At 44.6% G+C, this 22,728-nt stretch overlaps 1 long non-coding RNA gene across 2 annotated transcripts in view; it reads right to left on the reverse strand.

The window, feature by feature from the left end:
• Positions 1–22,728, reverse strand: part of LOC116549435 — a 74,725-nt gene that overhangs the window by 48,367 nt on the left and 3,630 nt on the right. For both annotated transcript variants that reach the window (XR_004267875.1, XR_004267874.1), the window contains exon 2: positions 19,952–20,011. This is a non-coding gene — a long non-coding RNA (uncharacterized LOC116549435). The remainder of the gene's footprint in view (positions 1–19,951; positions 20,012–22,728) is intronic.

The following is a 22,728-nucleotide window of genomic DNA, read 5'->3' on the forward strand; positions in this document are numbered from 1 at the left end:
TATGGGACCCAGGTAATAAATGGTGAGCTGGCCTAGGTCTGACTCACAGTGGGCCCACTGGATCTGCTGACCAATCCAATAGTCATTCTCACCGTCCCCAAACGGATAACTGGATATGCATACACCTATGCTGACTGCTTGGACTGTGAGTAAAGCCAAGTGAAAGCCTCTGAAAAGGCATCCCCGCCTCCAAAACACACCCAGTTCAAAATACTCAAAAGCAATGTAGCTTCCTGGGGAAATGGCAGTAATTAGTGCTGCCCTTAAAAACCTAAAGCCTACAAGGTTGATAAACCCTATCTTACTTCAATTCACCAATCTGACCCCTGCAAAAACAAGACAGATCCTGAAAAATGGCAGTGGATGACTTCTGCCCAAGCAAGCTCAAATCCAAAGGCAGCTGCTGTGCCGGATGTGGTATCTTTGCTAAAGTACATTAACCTGGACTTGGATACGTGGAATGCAGCCACTGATCTAGTGAATACATGGTCTTCCATCTCTATCAGAAAAGAGGATCAGAAATCTGCAACACTGCATATTACCCTCTTCATTGAGGGCTATGTTAACTCTCCCATCCTCTGTCATAATATGGTCCAAAAAAAAAACCTGGAAAAAAATAAAATTTAAAAAAAGAAAAAAAAACTGGACTGGCTGGACATTTTTGGACAGAATATCATACCAGTCCAATACATGGATGACTTTATGCTAATCCAATTGGATAAAAAGCTGTGGCTGGAACACTGCAGACCTAAGTGTAAGCCGCATGCAACTCTTGAAGAGTAGGAGATAATACTCTTATGAATATCTATAAACCCAATAAAGATTCAGAAACTCACCACATCAGTAAAAATTTTAGGTGTCCAGTGGTCCAAAGAATGCTAGAGCATCTCTTCCAAAATAATAATAAATTATTGCATTTTGTACATTCTGCCAACAAAGAAGGGCAGAAATGCCTTGTTCCAGTGATGGGTACCCAAGACACATTCAACTCTCTCCTCACACATGAGGGTCAGTAGAGCAGACAACTCCAGTATTCTTGAAAGCACTCCCACTCGGAAAAGGGTAGCAGTAATCTGACTATAAACAGAAATGACTACAAGCCATCTCATCCAAATGCATCCCCAACTCACTTTCCCCTTCCAGGATCCCAAAAGGCTTTTGCTGCTCCAACACCACCCAACACAAGAGGAAGTCAGAGGGCACATTTTTCTTTCAAATTCTGCCCAAGTGAACACATTGCTAGGGCCCCTCCCAGGTCCTTGGAAGGGGACTGTACAAGTGAGGGGCCCTGGGGCTTAAGCACCGTTAGTTTCTAGGTCCATTCACTCACAGCTGGGAGCCAGAAGAATGGGCATGAAAGTGGACTGGAGGAGGGTGGTGTCAGGCCAAGGCTGGAGCTAATCAGGAGTGCTGAGTTTTAATGCACTATCCAAAACATCTTTCCCATTTCTCTATGAATGTTTTCGCCCCATGATGATTGCCAAGGGCTTTTTGTTTGTTTATTTTATCAAACCAGGTTCCATCAAATACTCTTCTAATTAGGAACAGTTGGTGAAGTGCAGGCGCTGGGAGAGGAGCCGACTCTCCATCCTCATCCAAAATGAGAGTCATGGAGACCAAGAGTTTGGCTCCGTAGCTGCTGCTCTGGGTGGGAATTAAAAATATCTGGACATTCTTGCCATGGTCTAAAATTCAAGAGCTCTAGACCAAGTCTTGGGAGTTTGCTGCTTCAGCTTTCCTCATCTGCAAATCAATAATTACTAGTCAGTGACTGCTGGATGAATGGCATTGTTGCACTGCAAAATTTTCGTATTACTGCTTTTCCTCTTTGATCTCACAGGGCAAGATAAATTTATGACATCATAATTGTTTCTATGGCAGCAAATCATATTGTCCCAAACAGGGGACTTCATGAGTTCATGGCTGGATTGAGAAAAAGAAGAAATCAAATTGGGAGCGAGAATTTTGCCCAGACATAAATATCTTCAATGCTAGCAAGGGGAATACGGCAAATTACAGACTGGCAAAATTGCGTTTGCTTTAAATGTTCTTTTCACAAGTTCGCCCCAGTGCAAAAGCCCCTTTCCAGGCATGTAATTTGTGTAATGATGCCTCCTTGCTTGAATTCACAGAAGGCTAACGGTGAAACTCATCTGTTTCAGGGAACACTTCAGCAGTGTTAATACTAATTGTTTTGCAGCAAATATCTGGATTTCTGCTGTAAGCAGTTTTGTTTGGTTTTTCTATTTGTTTGTGTGTGTCTTTACTCCGTCAAGGTTTTATCTCTACAAATATATTTGAAGTAGACCAATTTTCAGAAAAAAATTTGGCTTTTGTCATCTGAAAATCTGTCAAGAACCCTCTCTACCCTCTCTCCTCACTAGAAGCATCTGCTTGGTCTCACTTAGGTTCCTATTGACTTTATTTTCATATTTCTGGAGTCTATTGTTAGTTTTTGTTTATTGCCTGAAAAGAACAGAAAATGTCTAACTTTGAAGTCATTTAAATTCACCTCAGTTTCATTTAACCGTACACTACAAACAAGGACTTGGGATTTAAAAACCCTAGAGAGCTCTCTCCTTCTCCTCTTCCTGCTCTCTCTCTCTTCCCCCACTTCTCCTCCCACATCTCCCTCCCTGTTTTTCTCCCACTCCCTCTACCTTCTTCTCTCTTCTTTCTCTCTTTTCTTTCTCCTCCCTCTCTCCTGTCTCTCTCTTTCTTTCCCTTTCTTTATACACAAACATTTCCAGCACCTTCTACCAGTGATCTCCTCCTCTCTTCCTTTTAACCCTATAATTTCCAGAACCTGCAAGTTCCTGCTGATTCATAAACTTCTTGCCAACTACCTCCCCCAGGAACACCACCTCGCATCAGTTTTCCACACACCCTGGAAATTCACTGCTTCTGATCCAGGCCCCTCGGTGACCCTTCTCCACTCTTACTCGGCAAACTCTGCCTTGATGAATTCCTCACTATGACTCCATCAGTAAATGCACTGAGATGGTCAGTTTTATATGTCAACTTGGGTAGACCATAGTACCCAGTTATTTAATCAAACATTAATCTAGGTGTTGCTGGGAAGGTATTTTTTAGATGTGGTTAACATCTACAGTCAGTTGACATGGCAGTAAAGGAAATGGCCTTTAATAATGTAAATGGGTCTCATCCAATCATGGGAACGCCTAAAAAGAAAATACTGAGGGTTCCCAAAGAGAAATTCTGCCCCAATCTAATACAGACACATCAACTCCCACTTGAGTTTCCAGCTTACCACCTGCCCCACAGATTTAGCACTTGCCATATCCCCATAATCACTTTAGCCAATTCATTAAAATAAGTGTGTGTGTGTGTGTGTGTGTGTGTGTGTGTGTTACACTGGATGTTCACTAATGTGCTGAACACTATGCCATGGGAAATACAAAGGATGCATAAGATGTCATCCCTTTCCCCCAAAAAGCTTACAACTCATGGGAAAACCAAGATTAACTGTGCCTGAAACAAGAACTTGTTAAAAATGATACACATAGGGTTTAGGTGTTTTGTGTAGACTCCCAGGAGCTCAGCAGAAAGAAAGGCCAGTGAAAGCTGAAGGAGTCAGGGACCATTTCATGGAAAAAAAAATGAGTGTTGAGCTGACGCAGGGGATTTGAGGATTTGGCACCCTTCCTTCACCCTACTGTCAATTTTACTTCCTAGGAGAGGCCCTCGTTTCAGAACCCTGGGATCCTCCTCTCTCCAGCTTCTTCCCCGTACTCCTACAGTCCGCCGACAGAACAATCTCTTATGACACGAGAGCTTAGATTGAGGAGTGATATGGTATGGATTCGTGTCCCAGCCCAGATCTCATGTCAGATTGGAGGAGGCACCTGATGGGAGGTGATTAGGTCATGGGGGCATATGTCCCCGTTGCTGTTCTCATGATAGTGAGTTCCCATGAGATCTGATTGTTTCAAACTGTGAGCACCTCCCCACCCCTCGCCTCCTGCTCTGCCACAGTAAGCCATGATTGCTTCCCCTTTGCCTTCTGCCATGATTATAAGTTTCCTGAGCCCTCCTAGCCATGCTCCCTGTATCGCCTATGGAGCTGTGAGTCAATTAAACCTCTTTTCCTCATAAATTACCCAGTCTCAGGAAGTTCTTTATAGCAGTGTGAGAATGGACTAATAAAAGTCGTCAAGAAATCTGCTTATCTGATCTGTCACTAACTTCCCCTGGATGCTTGGACAAGGTACTTGAACTTCAGTCAACCTCGAACAGCTCTAGCTCTCTAAATTCTAGGATTTCTTTCTATCACATCAAGCCTCACAATCTGCCTAGTGTTTCCTGGGGCTCTACATGGTCCATTCTCAGTCTGCCTGTCCAAAACCTTGCTTTCCGAGCTCTCCAAATGCTCCCTGCCCTGGCCAGTCTGGTCACCTCATTGTCCCAGAGCCAGACTATACTTATTCACTATCACAAGAACAGCGGGGGAAAGGCCTGCCCCCACAATTCAATTACCTCCCACTGGGTCCCTCCCACAACACATGAAAATTCAAGATGCAATTTGGGTGGGGTCACAGCCAAAGCATATCACATGGCCTTTCTTGCCTGGTGCCTTCTGAACTGCTCAATGCCTGTGCAAATCCCCACATCCCCCCTGGGCCAGCTCAGCATTCACTTTTTCCAGGAAACGGTCCCTGGCTCCTTCAGCTTTCACTGGCCTTTCTTTCTGCCGAGCTCCTGGGCGTCTACACAAAACACCTAAACCCTATGTGCATCATTGTTAACAAGTTGTCGTTGTTTCAGACACAGTTAATCTTGGATCTCCCATGAGTTGTGAGCTCTTTGGGGGAAAGGGATGATATCTTATGCATCCTTTATAATTCCCATGGCATGGTGCTCACATTAATCCAACAGTTTTGTTTCCACTGCACACTTTCTCAGGCTTCTGCAGCATTTGGTAGTGCCGAGGACTCCTTCTTAACTGCTGTCCATGTCTTCTCTGACACCCCTCTCTCCTCCCTTCTCTCTTGACATTCTGGATCTCCCTCCTCTGCCACATCAGTGTAGGCGTTTCACGAGGATGTCTTCTCTTTTCTTATTAGAAACATCCTGGCAATTCTCATTGATGTGTGGCCCTTAACTCTCACCTTGGTTGGGGGGTAAATTGCTTTGTCCAGGGCTGCCTGTGGTCATGATTTCCAGGCGCATATGTTAGCTCCTTACTGGAGCTGTGAACTCTCCACCTGGATATCCCACCAGCTCCTCTAACTCATTAGGACTGAAAGCAAAAGCATCCTTCTCCTTCTCAAATCTGATGACCTCCTCCTCCCTATTTCTGACTTGGAGATCAGACACTCAGGTCCAACATCTCAGCATCTGTTACCATTTCTTCTTCTTCGCTCCATGTTCAATCAGACGCTAAGTTCTGTTCATTCTCCCTCACCAATATCTCCTTCCTCCCTGTGCCTGCATTTCCACTGTTACTTCTGCTGCCCATATCTAGGCTGCCATGTTCTCTAGCCTAGCTGATGATGTTCTTTGAATTTCTCCTCTGCAACCCGTTTTAGAGGCTATGACTAGATTAACATTCCTGAAACAGAGCTCTGATGCATTATTTATCTATCAATGTTTTTAAATCTCTTCCCAGTGCCTTCAACATGAAATTAAAAGTCCCTGACCTCTATCTTCCACCTTGCTTCCTATTCTCCTCCCCTGTGCCCTCTGGGAGTGTTCTGTTCACGACATTCCCTCCGTCCAAAAACCCTCCCTCTCCTGGGATCTGCTTGTCCAAATACCACCTGATTTTCAAGGCCCATCTCAAATGTTCCCTGTTCCCTGGAGTCTTCTCTAATCCAAGTGAAAGTATCTTTCCCTCTTTTGCATTCTCATAAACCCAAATTTAAGACTAATTACTTTCTGCCTTAAATTATAATTCCTGAACATGTTTTTCTTCTCAGCCTACATTACAAACTCCTTCAGGGAAGAATAGGAAACTTTATACCACACCTCCCTAGGTATTTAGCATGGTGTTTTGCAATAAATACATATTTCCTTAATTAATAAATTCTGAAGGAAGAACCCATAGGACTTGTTGTTTACTGGGGAAAAAAATGTAAAGAGAGGAATAAAAAGAACTTCAAAGGTTTCAAGCTTAGCTGAGCAGAAGAGAAATCATAACACTAGTAGGGAGAGTGACTCTGATGGAGAAAGCAATTTGAGAGTTTAGGTGACAGTAAGGCATTAAATGGAAGTGGCCACCAGGCAGCTAGAAATGTGAGACTAGAAGGGAACATAGATGTGAGACATGCAGCTCTGAGAACACGTATGATTCCCAGTGAATAAAGCAGAGAAAGAGAAAAGTACGTGTTAAGAAGCTGAGCCCTGAAAAATGAGCGTATGGAAAATGAAGAAGCCACAACATAAAAGCTAGAGAAACAAAACTAAGATTGTGAAGAGGACAGCATTTCCAGAAAGAGATGTCAACCATGTTGGATACAGACACCAACTGAACTGATGTTTAACGAGCACCTACTATGTGCCTGGTTCTTTTGGATGTACTGGAAATAGGATGGCCAGGAAAGGCCACACCATGGAGGTGACATTGAAGAAGAATGCTGGATGTGAGGGAGCAGACCATGCAAATATCTGGAGAAAGTGTTCCAGACAAGGGAGAGCGTATTAGCTTCCTATGGCTTCCATAGTTAGATACAGTATGAATCTCTGGCTTTTGAGTGTCAGCTCTAAGAACGGCCCCTGCAGTGCTCTCTGTCACTTACTGGCTTTCACACATAGACAAGGAATTATGTCTGTGATTTTCTATGTTCTGGGGCCCAATAGGGAAACCATGTTGGGATTTACAGGGTTTTTTAACATGGTGAGTTTATGGCTGGATCCTTGAGAACCACTTTAGGACACTGTCTAGCTCTCCTTTGCTTCTCCAGCACTGACTGTAGTAGACGGTGCTCAGTATGTGTTCAGCCAGTGTGGAACATTTTCAAATGGACTATCAAAAAGAGACAAAACTGGACACTGAAGTGGAAAGGGCATATTTTAAACATTAATAACAATTGTGATAGAGAAAAGAGTCCAGTGTGAACTGAACTCAACCCGATTTGCAGATGTGGGTGGGTATTTCAGAAAGGGATTGAGGGCATAGAGGCTCAGAAGAGAACTGAAAAATAACAAAAAGTGAGAAGGAGGTGTTGATTCACGTGAAACCCACCTGGATTTGCTAACTGGCACTTATTGAAGTTAGATTCCTACCCTAGATTCCTACGTACAACAGAGATTGGGAGACTGGGGCCCTGTCTTTAGGTGTTGGCAGGAACAAACAGTAAATTCTTTTGGTAGCCTTGAGTTCTCTCAGGCAGGTGCTTTATGGGGGCTAGGGTCATCTGAGGCATGCAGCCTTGAGTTTTTTGATACTTTCTTAGTGTTTGTTCAAGTCTTTATAGGTCAAGGTTGAGGCCCAGTAGAGAAGAGGGCTCAGAGGAACCTGCTAGTTTGGTCAAGAAGAGAATCTTTGTCGGGACAATGGTTGTTGCTAAAAGAAACTGGGACAAGTCTAATAGAAATTGGACAAAGGATATTCACATGTAATATACTTCTTGCTTCTGACATGTACATTTTCATAACTCTGAGAATGTCTCTGTAAGTCTGTTTGTTGATAGGGCAGGTGGATTAGGCCCCGAGAGTTAAGGCCCTTTATGCAAATGCTTAGGTCCTTGATCTAATAATACCGGGCGAAGGAAACACAGGTGAAATTGAGAAAGCCCCAAGCACAATTACGTGCTCATAGCTTAAAACAATAGCAAAACGTGGAGCATTTCTACGTTCAAGCTTGCTTAAAAGGCAATAGCAGGCCAAACCCAGTTATTACAGCAAATATGTACTGAAAATCTATCTGCCTTCAATTGGTTGAAGTTACAGGAAAATGCATTCCCTCATTCCCTAACCCCCAAACCCCTTGCAAAACACATCCCACAGATTACCATCACCAAACAGCAAAGTCATGGGCCAGGAATTGTGATGTTAGCCTTTCTCTAAAGAATCTCCTCCTGGCTCCTGACAGAACTTGGAAGTCATCCTCTGGCTGCATTCTTCGCTGGGAATGAGTACTGTCAGCCTGTGCACTCACTTGGCCTGGACATCACCCTTGAGACTCAGAACCTGGCTTCAATAGAGTGGGAGGGGCAGAAGACGGAAGCAAAGAGCAGAGGCGAGGGCAAGAACCCCTTGGGCTGCTGGGCACAGCACGATGGCTCACGCCTGTAATCCCAGCACTTTGGGAGGCTGAGGCAGCTGGATCAGCCTCAGCGGAACGCCTGAGGTCAGGCGTTCAAGACCAGTCTGGTCAACATAGTGAAACCCCGTCTCTACTAAATATACAAAAATTAGCCGGGTGTGGTGGCGGGCGCGTTTAATCCCAGCTACTCGGGAGGCTGAGACAGGAGAATCCAAAGCCAGGAGGCGAAGGTTGCAGTGAGCCGAGATTGTGCCATTGCGCTCCAGCTTGGGCAACAAAAGTGAAACTTCGTCTCAAAAAAAAAAAAGGACCCCCGGGAGCTGATTGCTGCTCTGTGGAGGCACCAAGGTCAGGCGAAGGAAATGTTCAATAGTCGACAGCCACAAGTGGAAGTGGAGAGCTGGCCACCTCTAGGGCGCGGCTGTCAATGAAGAAGGGTGAGCAGGAACCCCTGAACCCCTGACCTCCTCACAGAACCTCCCCCCATGTTGTCTACAGGCTTTTTCTAAGCCCTTCTCTCCCATCCTGTCTTCAACCCCTCGCGCGCGCGCGCGCGCACACACACACACACACACACACACACCCTGCAGTAAAAGAGCTGATGCTCTCCTGTGGGAACTCTCTCGTTGAAATGAAGCCCTAAAGGCAAGTGAAAGGGTGTTTTTTAAACCAATCCCAATGATCCGTTTGGAGGAAATAAGGCAATGTTTTGAATAGCATCTCCAGCACTGAGGGGAGTAAGTGGTGCCAATGAAGTGAATTCCTCAGCTATCAGTCCTGGGCTTCTCTACCAGGGAAAACAATGAGAAATGTCTACCTCGCCTTTGTTCGTTGGAAATTTGATCAGAATTCCCCTCTGCTGTTTTCCTTCTGTACTCTTAACCAAATGTAAATTCTCAGGCACACGCTAGAGGTCGCTGTTGATTACATCCGAACCTCACCTCCCCACCGCCGCACGTCTTCACTGCAGAGGGAGCGGCCTGCAGGCTTTGGTGGCAGGAAGATCAACTTGGCCGCACCAGGGTCAGGTGCAGCGTATCGGCCTCCGAGGACGTTGCTTTTTATTTCACAGACAAAAGTATAAAACGAGGATAAAGCAGACCATTAAAGGTGCTTCAAATTAATTTGAATTTTTTAGTACTGCATAATTTATGACCTTTTAGCACTTCTATTCGTGTACGTTCCCCTCCCTGACTGACCCTCCTACCGTATCACTTCTTCCCCCATTTCCATTAAGCAATCTGAGGAATGTACAATAAGAAGGACTTGAATAAAAGCCCAGCCTTAAATATGGACCATACCTACAGTTAGCTGCTATCATTGACACCACTGGATTTGTATCCTTCCCAGCTGGTTCTATGCCCAGAATATAAAACAGCTAAGAAATAAAATGACAAGACAGCAGGGCCGATAACACTGTAAGCAATTCCAGCCTCTCTTGATGCTGAGATTTCTAAAGACACCACCCAAAGAGCGGTATTCTAATCGAAGACCATTATTAATGAACCAGAGCTCTGCCTGGCTGACTCCTAGTCTACCTCTCCTAATTATATTCACCTGCTCCTTCTTCGGTTCTAACTTTGGAAAGGCGAGCTAGAAGACGGAGTTGGCGTAAAAGTCAGCAGTATTATTTTTAAGGCAAGTCACGAAGTATTTATTGTTTGCTGCATTTCCATTCTGCCCTTGACTCTAGACCCAAAGTAGAATTTTCAGCGGCGATGCAGTATCATCATCTACACAGACATTTGTGCAAAGCAGGGTCTCATTCAACACTAAGACTGTGGTACTGATGGCAAGGCTTAGAAAAATTTCCGGAAGATGAGTCCAGAGCACTGGTGTCAACTACAAAAGGTTCCTCGGTAAAGAAGATGGCTTTGACAGTCCCTCACATGGGCAGTGAGCAGAGGCTGCAACAGCCCAGCAGGGCCTGGGATGCAGTCATGAGCGTGGCTTCTGTGAAGAGGCTTATTACATGTCAGCAGCCGAGAACTTATTACAGGGGGCAGCCTAACACTTGGGTCCCAGGCGGAGGTGCTATCACTGAATAGGATGAGAGGAAAGGACCCCCTAACAGTGTTATAGAAGGAGAAATATGCACAGGTGTGGTTTGGAGAGAAGGAATCTGGCTGTATACCTTTATTTATTTAATTATTTATTTATCGAAACGGAGTCTTTCCCTGTTGCTCAGGCTGGAGGGCAGGGGCACAATCTCAGCTCTTTGCAACCTCTGCCTCCCAGTTATAGCCTGGGAGGTGCAACCTCACCCTCCCAAGTAGCTGGGATTACAGGCAACCACCACCACGTCCAACCTAATTTCTGTGTTTTTAGTAGAGATGTGGTTCCACCATGTTGCCCAGGCTGGTCTTGAACTCCTGACCTTGGGTGATCCACCCGCTCCAACTTCCCAAAGTGCTGGGATTGCAGGCATGTGCCACTGTGCCCGGGCCCCCTTTTTAATATTGTGGCAAAATATATTGCTATGTTCTGAATGTTTGTGCCTCCCTCAAATTTGTATGTTGAAACCTGACCCTCCGATGTGATGGAGTTAATTGGGGGAGGTGATTAAGTCATGAGGGCAGAGCCTTCATGAATGGGATTAGTGTGCATATAAAAGAGGCCAGAGGGAGATTGTTGTCCTTCCGACAGGTGAGGACACATACAAGGCATTGTTTATGAGGAACAGACCCTCATCAGACACCAAATCTGCGGGTGCCTTGATCCTGGACTTTCCAGCCCCCAGAACTGTGAGCAATACATTTCTATCATTTATAAAATGCCCATTCTAAGATATTTTGTTATAGCATCCCAAACTAATACATATAGTTTATATATATATATATATATACACACACACACACACACACACACACACACACACACACACATATACTTCCTAGCTATGTGACCCTAAGCTAGTTACATAATTTCTGTGTGCCTCAATTCCTTCATCTGCAAGACAGAAATAATAGTGTCTATCTCAGAGGACTGCATGAGGATTAATAAACCATATTGAATAGTGCCATAATAGACACTCAACTAATGTTAGATTTGTTTCTACATAAGATGGCTTGGAGAGGGGAGAGAATGGGTGTAGGGACAGTCAGGAGACAGTTTCCTGCCACCAGTGTTGATGGGAATATCCTGCTGTGTTCTGAATGTTTGTGCCTCTTCTAGTCCTGGAAGAGACAAAAAGAGAACTCCTATGCCCAGTATCAAGAGGGACCCTTGACACCACCTCTCCAATGTCCAATACTCTTTTCACCACACTTAGAGCTTTCTCTCCTCTAACTTCTCCTTAAGACTGAAACCTCACGTTACTGTCCTCATGGGACGTGACTTGAACGTCTTCAAAACGACCTTGACAACCTGTATTGGCATCGCAACCTTGTATCAATGGGCCTGCAAAAAGTTGTCATTCCTGAGGATCAGAGTGGTAGCTGGTGTGAGCAAGAGGCAGTGTTGCCTCCAAAATGTCCTTTGGGAGAAAACAAGCCCCAGTCTCTCCTCAGGGCTCAGCCTAACCTTACAGTCAGTGCTACAGGTTCTTAATGGCCTGCTCCCACCTTCCCCTGTTACCTCCTACATACGCCAGGGAAACCAATTAGAGTAGTGACTTGGGACTTCAAGCCCATCTCTCCCAGAGAGACCACTCCTAGGACCCCATGAACCGCCCCAGTGTGCAGGCAGCCTGGCTCACTGCAGATGATGCTCTTAACTGAACAGAGCCCTGCTTATCTTTGTACAACCCCAATTATTGGTGCCTGCCAGCAGGTGTAATAATGCGAACTGCTTCTCAGCCTCCACAATGGCAGGTGCCACAGAAATAAGTGGATAAATAGACAGAAAATGAACTGAAGCTACAGTCTGCTGAGGGTTTTCACGGCCCCTTGGAAACAGAACACCTGGCTTCACTGTCTCGTGAATCAATATGGTCTTCTCTCATAATGCCTGAAACTGAAGTTCATCTCCAATTCCTTAAACTGTCCTCCAGGAGCAGAATTCATTTACCATTGGCTTTATAAGAATCTGGACAATCTGTGTTTCTATCTTTTACAGATTCAGCTAATATGATTTCTTCCATCCACCACCCCTAAACAACACAGCATGCGCTTTGTCTTTGACTAAGCCCATGGCCTTCTCTCTATACACGGTGCTTTCTGATGATTCACATCAAATTTCCTGTTTTGTTTCCTTTATAGGTGCATGGCTCCTAATGTTTTTACCCATTTTCTCGTGGCACATCCGGCCCAGGAAGCTTTTCTGTGCTTGTGAGTTTACCAGCTGGGCTTCTCCACCGAGGCTACCCCGCGGGAAGCAGCTGGCGAAGGACAGCGTAAGAAATTGGAGATGAACTTCATCATTGCTGTTGCTGCTGCCGCTGCTGTTTTGGAAACAGGGTCTCACTCTGCTGCCTAGGCTGGAGTGTAGTGGTGTGACCATAGCTCACTGCAGCCTCAACCTCCTGGGCTCAAGTGATCTTCCTAGAAAGCCTGCTGAGAAGCTGGGACTACAGGTGCGCACCAACACATCTAGCAAATTTTGTTTTAACTTTTGTAGAGATAGGGTCTCACTATATTGCCCATGCTGGTCTCAAACTCCTGGCTTCAAATGATCCTCCTGCCTCCCAAAGTGCTGGGATTACAGTCACGAGCCACCACACCCAGCCAACAATGTTCTGATGACTTTTTCTTCCTTATATTTTCCCCGTTTTCTTCTCAGACTTATAATAGTGGGTTTCTATGACCTCCAGAGTCCTAGATACATCTTCTGTGATCGCATATCTAATGAGCACGAGAAAAATGAACAAGCTCCATCACCACTGCCTCCCCTGGACAGTGGGATGAGGTCAAAGAAACCACAGCACAAAGGGTACCCCACCCCAAGTCTTCCATTAAAAACAGAAGTTAGAGCTTTTGCGTTTGCTCAAAGCAACTAGAAAGAACAATGAACCCCACATGCAGAGAGAGCTGTGCTGTAGACGAGTGTTTTTCAAACTGTGCTCCCCAGAAATGCCTTGGGAGAGAGAACAAGTAGGAAACAGGAGAGAAGCAAGCTCTGGGGCCTCCTCCCCTGACTCAAGCAGAGCGGCATGAGCTTGGACATTGTACACAAGCTTTTCCTTTGAGAAAAGGGCTTCTGTGGCCCCAAACATACAAAACCACTAGTGTACTGTAAAGGTCACTGTCCTGGGAGGCAGGGTCCTGGTCCCATCTTACCTCTATAGCCTTTGGCAAGACACTAAGCTTCTCAGGGTCTCCCTGCCACATTTGAAAGGGAGAGGTGTAGACTAAGAGGTGGCCAGGCTTCTCTGGTTTTATGATCTTCTCTTCAATGTTACTTGTAACCTTCAGATGACTGTGTCAGTTCCAAACTGGAAAGACTTGGGACTGAATTATAGTTCAGCTATTCTTCAGCTCTGTTACCTAGGGTATGGGGAGGTCTCTGTAGGGTGAATGACCCTGTATGACAGATGCACCTGAATGTGTGTTCCCAGCTAGGGAATCCAGGAGTGGCCAACCTGGAGATTTGTTCCTTGTCTGAGTAACATCTGAGCCCCCAGCCCATCCCATGGAACATAGCCCGTACAGAGGATTGAGGCCCTGAGTCTTGAGTTGAATGAACGTTGCCAGGTGGAGGTTGTTAAGGGAATGGTGTTAGTGAAAATGCTGTATAAACTGCATGATGTTTGCAAGCAGCTGTGTGTGTCCTACCCATCCTCCTGCCACTGGGCCTTACAGATATCTTGTCCAGCCCACCGTCACTGGACTCTCTCCCCTGCATGTAATTCCCTAATAAAACCCCATGTCTTGCTTGCTTGCTCTGGGTCTCTTCTTCACCCTCTTGAACTGAATGCCTTCCCTGTGGAGGTCACAGCCTCCTCCTCCCTGAAGTCCAGTACACCCTCACCTCTAATCACTAATACGATCAATGACCTTGAAAGATTGTTGTGAGGATTAAAAATAAAATATGAAACTTTTCTTGGCCCAAATTAGTTGTTTAATAAAGGGTAGCTATGACCTACCATAATTTTTTTTTTTTTGAGACGAAGTTTCCCTCTTGTTACCCAGGCTGGAGTGCAATGGCGCGATCTCGGCTCACCGCAGCCTCTGCCTCCTGGCTTCAAGCAATTCTCCTGCCTTAGCCTCCTGAGTGGCTGGGACTACAGGCATGCGCCACCATGCCCAGCTAATTTTTGTATTTTTAGTAGAGACAGGGTTTCACCGTGTTGACCAGGATGGTCTCGATCTCTTGACTTCATGATCTACCCGCCTCGGCCTCCCAAAGTGCTGGGATTATAGGCGTAAGCCACCGCGCCTGGCTGACCTACCATGATTTTTATGCATGCAACCTTTAACTCAGCCAGTACAATGCTAGGAATTTAACTTGTGGGTATATGTGTAAAATTTCACCAAGATGTTCATAGGAGGGTATTCATAGCAACAAAATGTGTAATACCAAAAAATAAATAAGTAGAATGTGTCCATCAATCAGAGAGTAAATAAACAAATCATGGATTGTACCTATTTGTATATTTGCATTTTATTACCACAAGCAGGTTTTTAAATACTGATTTATCAAAATTGAGATTGTAGCCTGTCCTCTTCATACTTCTCTGTATTAAAGGTGAGTTCAAAAAATACTATTTATACAAGCATTTTATATTGTGTATTTATCGGTTAAAATAAGTAAACACTAACAATGATGAGGCTGATGAAGTCGATGATGGGTCACTTTCAGAGGATACAGGAATCTTGGGATGTCTTTCAGGGCAATGACCAACAAGGATCAGGCTCTGCTGACGGATTTTCTCTGGCCAGTCTTTTTTTCTGACCACATCTGCTCCACTTGATGAATGACTTGGTCCTTCTTGGAATCTTCAATACGAATAGCTCTCTGACCCTTGTTTTTATTTTTCTCCATTTGACAGCAGAGAACTAGGATAAAGGACACTTCACAGTTCTCACCATATCTCAAAACAGTTAACTGAATGTTCAACTCAACATCACTGAGTTTACTCTCAAGACATAAGCCTGACTTCTCAGTTTTCAATGTGGGTTTCTCAGCAGTTGGGTTTGAGAGTGATAAAGCTCTATAATCCCCAAGCAGACGATCTGTCCCACTTAACAGAAAAAGGTGATGTCTTTATATATAAAGCTCAGACCTGTGAGGTGTCTCTGTTTTGTTCTGAATATTTCTTTTCTAACCACCTTTAAAATAAAATATGGATTCTTCAGACACACAGGCCAGAGCTAACCAAATATTTTCATCATACGGATTAAAAACTCTGGAGTATTGAGTCAGCCAACAGTCCTCCAAAAATGAAGGATTTCAGGTCTGGGAAAGAAATGTGTGAGTAGGGCCTCATATTGTTTGGTCCCCTCCTCACCTGTGAACACCGCACACATACACACGTTGAATGTCATATTACTTCCTCTGGCTTCAGAGCTCCATTACAACATCCTGTCACACTGATTTCTTCTGAAGTATGTCAAGCTCTGCATAACTTCTTCTTCCCTCAACACTCCACGCCTCTCAAAGCCTCCTACCCCTACACAAACTCGAATTTCTCCCTCCTCATGTAAATGTCAGAAGGCAAGTAAGCTGACTAGCTCATTTCATTTACAGTGTGACTGACTGACGCTCTGATACTTTTCTCAGGGGAAGTGAAGGTTTTAGCAGAGGCATTTTATGCAAATCTTTACCCTGCTGAGATTACAGATCCTCTGCATTTCCTTTCCTTCTTGCCTAACCCAGCACAGAATTCGATGTTAGCCCAAAAGCTGTCGCAGGAGGGGTCCTGAAGGGGTCCGAGGATCTCAGTTTATCGAGAAGACAGCCTCTTAACCCTAGCCTGTTCTCCTGGGATCTCAACTCCTTTCTGCTTTAAGTATCACGTGTTCTTTACTTTCTTTTATAAGTATCACATGTTCTTTACTTCCTTTATGCCTTTATTCCCCCATAGCCCAGAGCTCATTGGTTCGTATCCCCTCTCATTCATTTTCATTCAAGCATGCATTGGCAGGCATTCTCCTGCTTTGTATGAACCCACTTACCATACTTTCTCTTTCTAGAAGCTGCTCAGTTATCTGGGCTGATAACTGAAGGATTCAGTTTTTATGACCATGGGCCTTTCTGATGCCAATCTTTTATGTATACCCATGCATCCCTGGGTTTGGGGAATACAGTGTAGAGAAAAGTAACTAGTAAGTGGGCTAAGTGTACCATTCATGAAATCATCACTGCTGCCTCTGTAGTGCCTCCTGACAAGTCTTGGGTGTGCTCCGGGCAACCATCACTTCCCTCCTGCCTCTGCCACTCTCTACCTTCAAGGATCTTCCTGCAAGGACCTCTGCCTCCTGGCTGTCCTGCTGCTCCTCAGGTTACTTTGTTGTGTTCCTATGGATCACAGTCTAGAAGTGGAGTTCTTCTTCCACTAGTGTTTAAAAGACTTTATTATGCCAAAGCATGAGACAGTTGGGCCTAGTTAGTGGCTTGGAGCTGCCAATGGAAACACTTTCTCATTTGAGTAAAATGTTTATCTTTTTAGTGTCCCTTACCTTTGGAAAATAGCACACGTCCCCCAGACTAGGAGATAATGTGGAACGCTGGCCGTGCAAACCATCACCAAAGCAACCTGTTGATAAGTCAAAGCTGAGTTTATTGCTTATGCGAGAAAAGAAAAATACTGCTCCTCAGAGTCTTGGAAGCATCTTGAGAGGAGAGGGCTGAGAAGGCATATTTATTAAGACTGTAAGATCTGGTTTTAGGTCGGTCTTTCAATGCAGGCGTATGGTTAGGTTTGAGCAAAGATCATGATACTATAATTTAGGATTACTGGAAAAAACAAGGCAGGATTTTGAGGCAAGGGGTTTCAAGAGTCTTAGGGTATAAAATGTCATTTGATGTTTCAGCTGAAAGAGTAGATAGGTCTTTCAGGAAGTCCTGCCAAGGTCAATAAATTTCTCTGCAACTTTTTTCTCCCTGGCAAGAGTTGCCTGGAATAATGAAGTTATTTTGATGGAAGTAGTAAAATAAAGTCATGTGTAGACAGAAGCCTGGATAGAAGGTTTGATTCTCAATAGTAAGAACACCCAACAGTGCTATCCTTAATTACATCCCAATATTCTGATCCCATACAGCCAGCCTATGTTTTCTGCAGAATCTGCAGACCTAAAAGTTTCTCTCATCTTCTTCCCTCATAGTGGGTCCTTCCCCATCCAAGTCACTGCATGTGAAGTGGCCTTGTTGTTCAGGGTGGTACCCGAGGTTTATTGTCTCACAGCCAAGGATAACAAGGACACATACACACAAAGAGTGAGGTTAAGAGCGGAAGTTTCATAGGCGAAAGAAAGAGAATAGCTCTCTGCTACAGAGAGGGGGTCCCAGAAAAATGTGTTACCTATCTGCAGTGAAATGCGGGGAGTTTTATAGACGAGCTGGTGGGGAGGCGGTGTCTAATCTGCATAGAATGCGAAAAACTGGTTGGGACCAGGTGTGTCATTTGCATAGGGCGTGCATCTCTGGCAGTCCCCACCCCAGTGTTTGATTACACAGGCAGGTTTTTAGCCTGAGCTGCAACCCGTTGCCCGTTTCTTTCTTACTGTGCACATGCTAACAAAAAAAGGAAGATGGAACTTCCATGGTGGACATGCCTGGCCCCCAGGTAGCCCTTTTCTATTGGTGTAGTTGCCGGCATTCCCCTGTGCAAGCTTCCAGCTTCCTTACTTATGCTCGTAGCTCGATCTTTCAGGCTGCTCTTTGTTAGAAAAAAAAAAAAATGATTTCTAGGGCTGCTTTTTGTTAGAAGGGAAGTTGTGCCAAGGACTCTTTTGCCCGCACTATCTGCCTAAATATTTTCTATCTCCTCCTGTATCACGTGGAAGATAAGGGGTTCCTATCTTCATTCCCAGCTCAGCCACCCATTGTCTCTCCTTGAAGCTCATTAGGATCTTAGGCAAACAGATTTCCTTCCAGCCTTTGGACAGGCCCTGACATGGCTGAACCCACACGCAATAGGCATGCAGCATGGGCCCTTGCTCTATGAGTTTCCCAGACACTTGAAGATTTTGTGTAAGAAGCAGAAGGCGAAATTTGGGCACTTTCTAAAGTGGCACTAAGGTTGAAAAGACCACAGAAAATAATCAACATTCAGTACTCTCATTACCAAAGAAAACGGGACAGAGAGGGCTAGATATTTACCAATAGTTTTATGCCTCCTTTCTTAATACAGAGGGTCCTCAGCTTACAGTGGTTCAACCTACAATTTTACAACTTTAAAATAATGCAAAAGCAATACAGATTCAGTAGAAACCATACTTTGAGGGCCCATATAGCCATTCTGTTTTTCACTTGCAGTACAGCATTCAATAAATTACATAAGATATTCAACACTTTTATCATAAAATAGGCTTCATGTTTAATTATTTTGTCCAACTCCAGGCTAATATAAGTATTCTGAGCATGTTTGAGGTAGGCTATCCTAAGCTATGATGTTTGTTAGTCTAGGTGTAGTAAATGTGTTTCAATGTACGATATTTTCAACATACAATGGGTTTATTGGGACAGAGCCGAATTGTAAGTTGAGGAGCATCTGAAGAGAGTTATCACTGATAACTGGTTGCCCAGTCAGAGACCATATTTCCCAGCTTTGTTTGCCTCTAAATGTGGCCGTGTGGCTCGTTCTAAGGAAATATGACAGAAATGACATCTGGCCTTCTAGATCGAAGCTTCCTATTCTCTTTCCATTCTACCAGCTTGATGCAGATAATGTAAGATCCAAGGGATAGCAGATAAGACAGAAGAGGCCTGGGTCTCACGATCACCCAGGGAAACGCCACTTGCCATGTAAAAACTGAGGAAGAAATAGAGTTCTCTTATGTTAACCATGAAAAAATGGCCTATTTGTTACAACAGCTAACAAAAGAAATAAAATAATTATGATGGTCCTCTAAGGAAGAAAAGATCTCCATCATTGTCTTGAGCTAAACAATAACACCCCAGTGAAAAACACCAGGCTCAGGATTCGGGTAACCTTGAGGAAGAACCAGAACAAATCAGTTTGGCTTTCAGCACATTAATAAAGTGGCAGGTATTTATAGAATGTGTCATTAACTGATCGTATTTTGAGAACCAGTTTGCTTCTCAGGGTAGGTTTGAGCAGCTGTGAATAGGCTGATAATTTTCATTGTTTCCCTGCTCATAGTAATACACTGAAATTATTCTGATTTGCATACTTAAGACGGAAAGCAGGATAGGAACAAAATTACATTTGAGCCAGAATTGCCTCAATACCTAGGTCATTTTTCCTGAAGATGGGTTTGCTGCAGAATCAGGAGAATAATCTCCCTCCCAGGGCACTTCTAAATAGTACCCTCATGACCTAGAAGAACTGATGTCCTGGCTACACAGGCGCCTTTGCAACAGAGGAGCTCTAACTGCCATGGCCAGTCTTGCAATTTTGCCTCCCTCAGTCAGGTGTTCAAGCTGAATCAAAGAAAAGAAATAGAAAATGCCTTCCAAGAGTAGGCTAGAGCCTTCTTCTGCCTTCTGTTTCTATCCTGTTCTGGAGAAGGACTTAAATATTGATTCAAGTACAAAAACCATGTCAGGTTGCTTGGAGAACAACTGTAAAGGGGTTTAATCATGCTGGTTGGGGGTGGGCCCAGCCCAGGACCATTGCTTCTCTGGGTGCATCAGCACTGAGCAGTCTGCATTCTAACTCACCGCAAGCAGATGATCCATGTTAAGGCATTTGACCACCTTCTCCACCTGCTTTGCCACTTTCTGTAAAACAAGATTATTAAATTTCATGAGGGAAGGGTAGTTTAATAGAAGTAAAATGACAGAGTAAATATGAGGAAAATAGAGAGCAATCTAAATGAACACTACATACATGCGTATTAGCCCTAAGGTTGTGATGTTTCTTCCTACCATGTGGCAAAAAGAACCCAGTGGATTTTTTTTTTTATCTTTAAAATTTTTTTCTTTCTCAGTAAAACCTTTACCTGGAAAAGTAAATGTAGCATTTGGCTCAAGCATCTTGAGTACAAAAGGATTCCACAGGCAAAATAATGTGAGAAGAAGCTGCCTGGATCCCACTTGCTCATTCATTAGTAAGAGCATGAGAGCTCCCTGGAAACTGGTTTTGTGACATTCTTATTTGAGGAAGTCACATGGGCACCTGTAGCACATTTACCTGTGTGAGTCCTAGCTTTGATGGAGGTATTTGTGGGCAAGGCCTAATGAGAGAGTTGACTTTTTGAGGTTTAGATGGGAGTGAAGAGAGAAGCTGGCTTCAGGGACTGAAGGGCTGGGAGGCCTTAGACCGACTCAGCACCAGGTGCTATTTTTAGATAGGAGCTCCTTTACTTTACCCAGGAGATAAATGCCAGGAAAAATAAGATCCTCATGGAAGAAGCCTGGCTGAACCATCAAATCAAGCAGAAAATACTCATTAAAGTTCTTCTCCTTATGGCCACCTCACACGATTTGCTCGGTATGTCTCTTCACTTCCAGGTAGTGGTTCAGATTTTACTACTTGAGGAGCACAAGGAATGTCTTGGTATTTTATTATTTCTCGTGAGATTTAAAAATAAATAAATATATATACCTAAATTTGCTTTTGGTTCAAGTGTACTTTTTTGTCTTAAAGTTTCTTAAAGAGCCTTAGTCCAGTGGAAGACTTAGGAAATCAGAGAGTGATCTCACCTTGCACAGACTTTGTGGTAATCTTCCCGCTCTTCCTTAGCCACGGTGTTCTCCCATCACCTCCTGAGCTGCAGAGTCCTCCCCTCCCCTCCTAAGCCTCAGTGCTCTCCCCTCTTCTCCTGAGCCATGGAGTCCTCTCCTCTCCTCCTAATCCACAGTGTCTTCCCCTCCCCTCCTGAGCTGCAGTCTCCTCCTGAACCATGGAGTCCTTCCCTCATCTCCTGAGCCTCAGTGCCCTCCCCTCTCCTCCTGAGCCACAGAGTCCTCCCCTTTCCTCTTGAGCTGAGGAGTCCTCCCCCTCCTCCTGAGCCTCTGCATCCTCTCCTCCCCTCCTGAGCTGTGGCGAAGAGCAGCTCAAGTGCTCCTCCTGCACGCCTTTCCTGCTCTCCAAGAGTGGCAGCCCCGTAATGAGAAAAAGTGTAGTTTGTTTCCACACTGAAGCTATCTCAAACAAATGTGATTTCTTGTGAGGTTACATGGAGGAGCAAAAAAATAAATGGGTTCCTTTGCTTCATCTAAGAACAGAAGTTATAACAGAGCTAGGACTTAAAAGTGCCTGATTCAGGGATGCTCAGTGGACCCCATAGGGAGGAATTAATGGACCTTCACTCCCAAAGCTCTAAGAACTGCCAAAACTCGTGTCAGGTCATGTCATTCCTCTGTTCAAAATGTTCTGGTGGCCCTCCCTCTCGCCCAGAATAAAAGGCAAAATTCTCCCCAGTGACTCATAGGCCGTATGTGACCCCCATCCCTGCCCTGCCCCATCTACGGCCTCCTCCTCAGCCACCTGTTCCCTGTGCCTGGAATGCTTGTCCCAGATATCTGCTTAGCACTTCATTTAGGTCTTTGTTCACATGTCATCTTCTCAGTGAGGCCTTCCCACTCAGTGAGATCTAAAATTGTAAGCCCACCCTACCCTAACATCTCCTATCCAACTTACCTTCATTCTGTTTTGTTTTGAGATGGAGTCTTGCTCTGTTGCCCAGGCTGGAGTGCAATGGTGTGATCTCCGTGTACTGCAACCTCTGCCTCCCACGTTCAAGCAATTCTACTGCCTCAGCCTCCCAAGTAGCTGGGACTACGGGTGCCTGCCACCACCCCTGGCTAATTTTTGTATTTTTGGCAGAGATGGGGTTTCACCATAGTGGCCAGGCTGGTCTCAAACTCCTGACCTTGTGACCCACCCTCCTTGGCCTCCGAAAATGCTGGGATTACAGGTGTGAGCCACCGTGCCCAGCCACCTGCATTTTTTAAAAACATTTTTTACTATGAGAAATTTTAAGCATACTCAAAAAGTAAAATGAACCCCTATCTATCCATCATCAATCAATTGTCTAAGTTTTACCTATCTTATTTTGTCTATTTTTCCTCCATAATTTTCTACACTACTTCTAATTTTCCCCCCAGGATTTATCACTACCAGATACACATTTCTTACTTTTCTTTGTTATTCTGTCTCTCCCACTAAAATGTCAGCCCATGAGGCCTGGGATTTTTGTCTGCTTTGTTCACTGCCGTATACCCTGTACGCAGTAGAGTGCCTGACACATAATAATGGCTGAATGAATGAATGAAGCAATGAAGCAGTTACTCCACAATGGCACTTGTGTTTTTCCCTACAATCTCCCTCACCACCTGACCAGCACAGCCACGAATGCCTCAAGCACCCCTGTTCGGATTCCGCCCAATGACTGTCAGCCACAGCACCCATGTATCCCCCTCCTTGGCTCTCAATAGATCCAGGACACTTACACAAGAGGCAAAACCAGATTGGGCCAGCTCTCTGGATGCTG

This window comes from Sapajus apella, unplaced genomic scaffold, assembly GCF_009761245.1.
Source record: "Sapajus apella isolate SASKATOON/1434 unplaced genomic scaffold, GSC_monkey_1.0 scaffold6, whole genome shotgun sequence".
NCBI classification, from domain to species: Eukaryota; Metazoa; Chordata; class Mammalia; order Primates; family Cebidae; genus Sapajus; species Sapajus apella.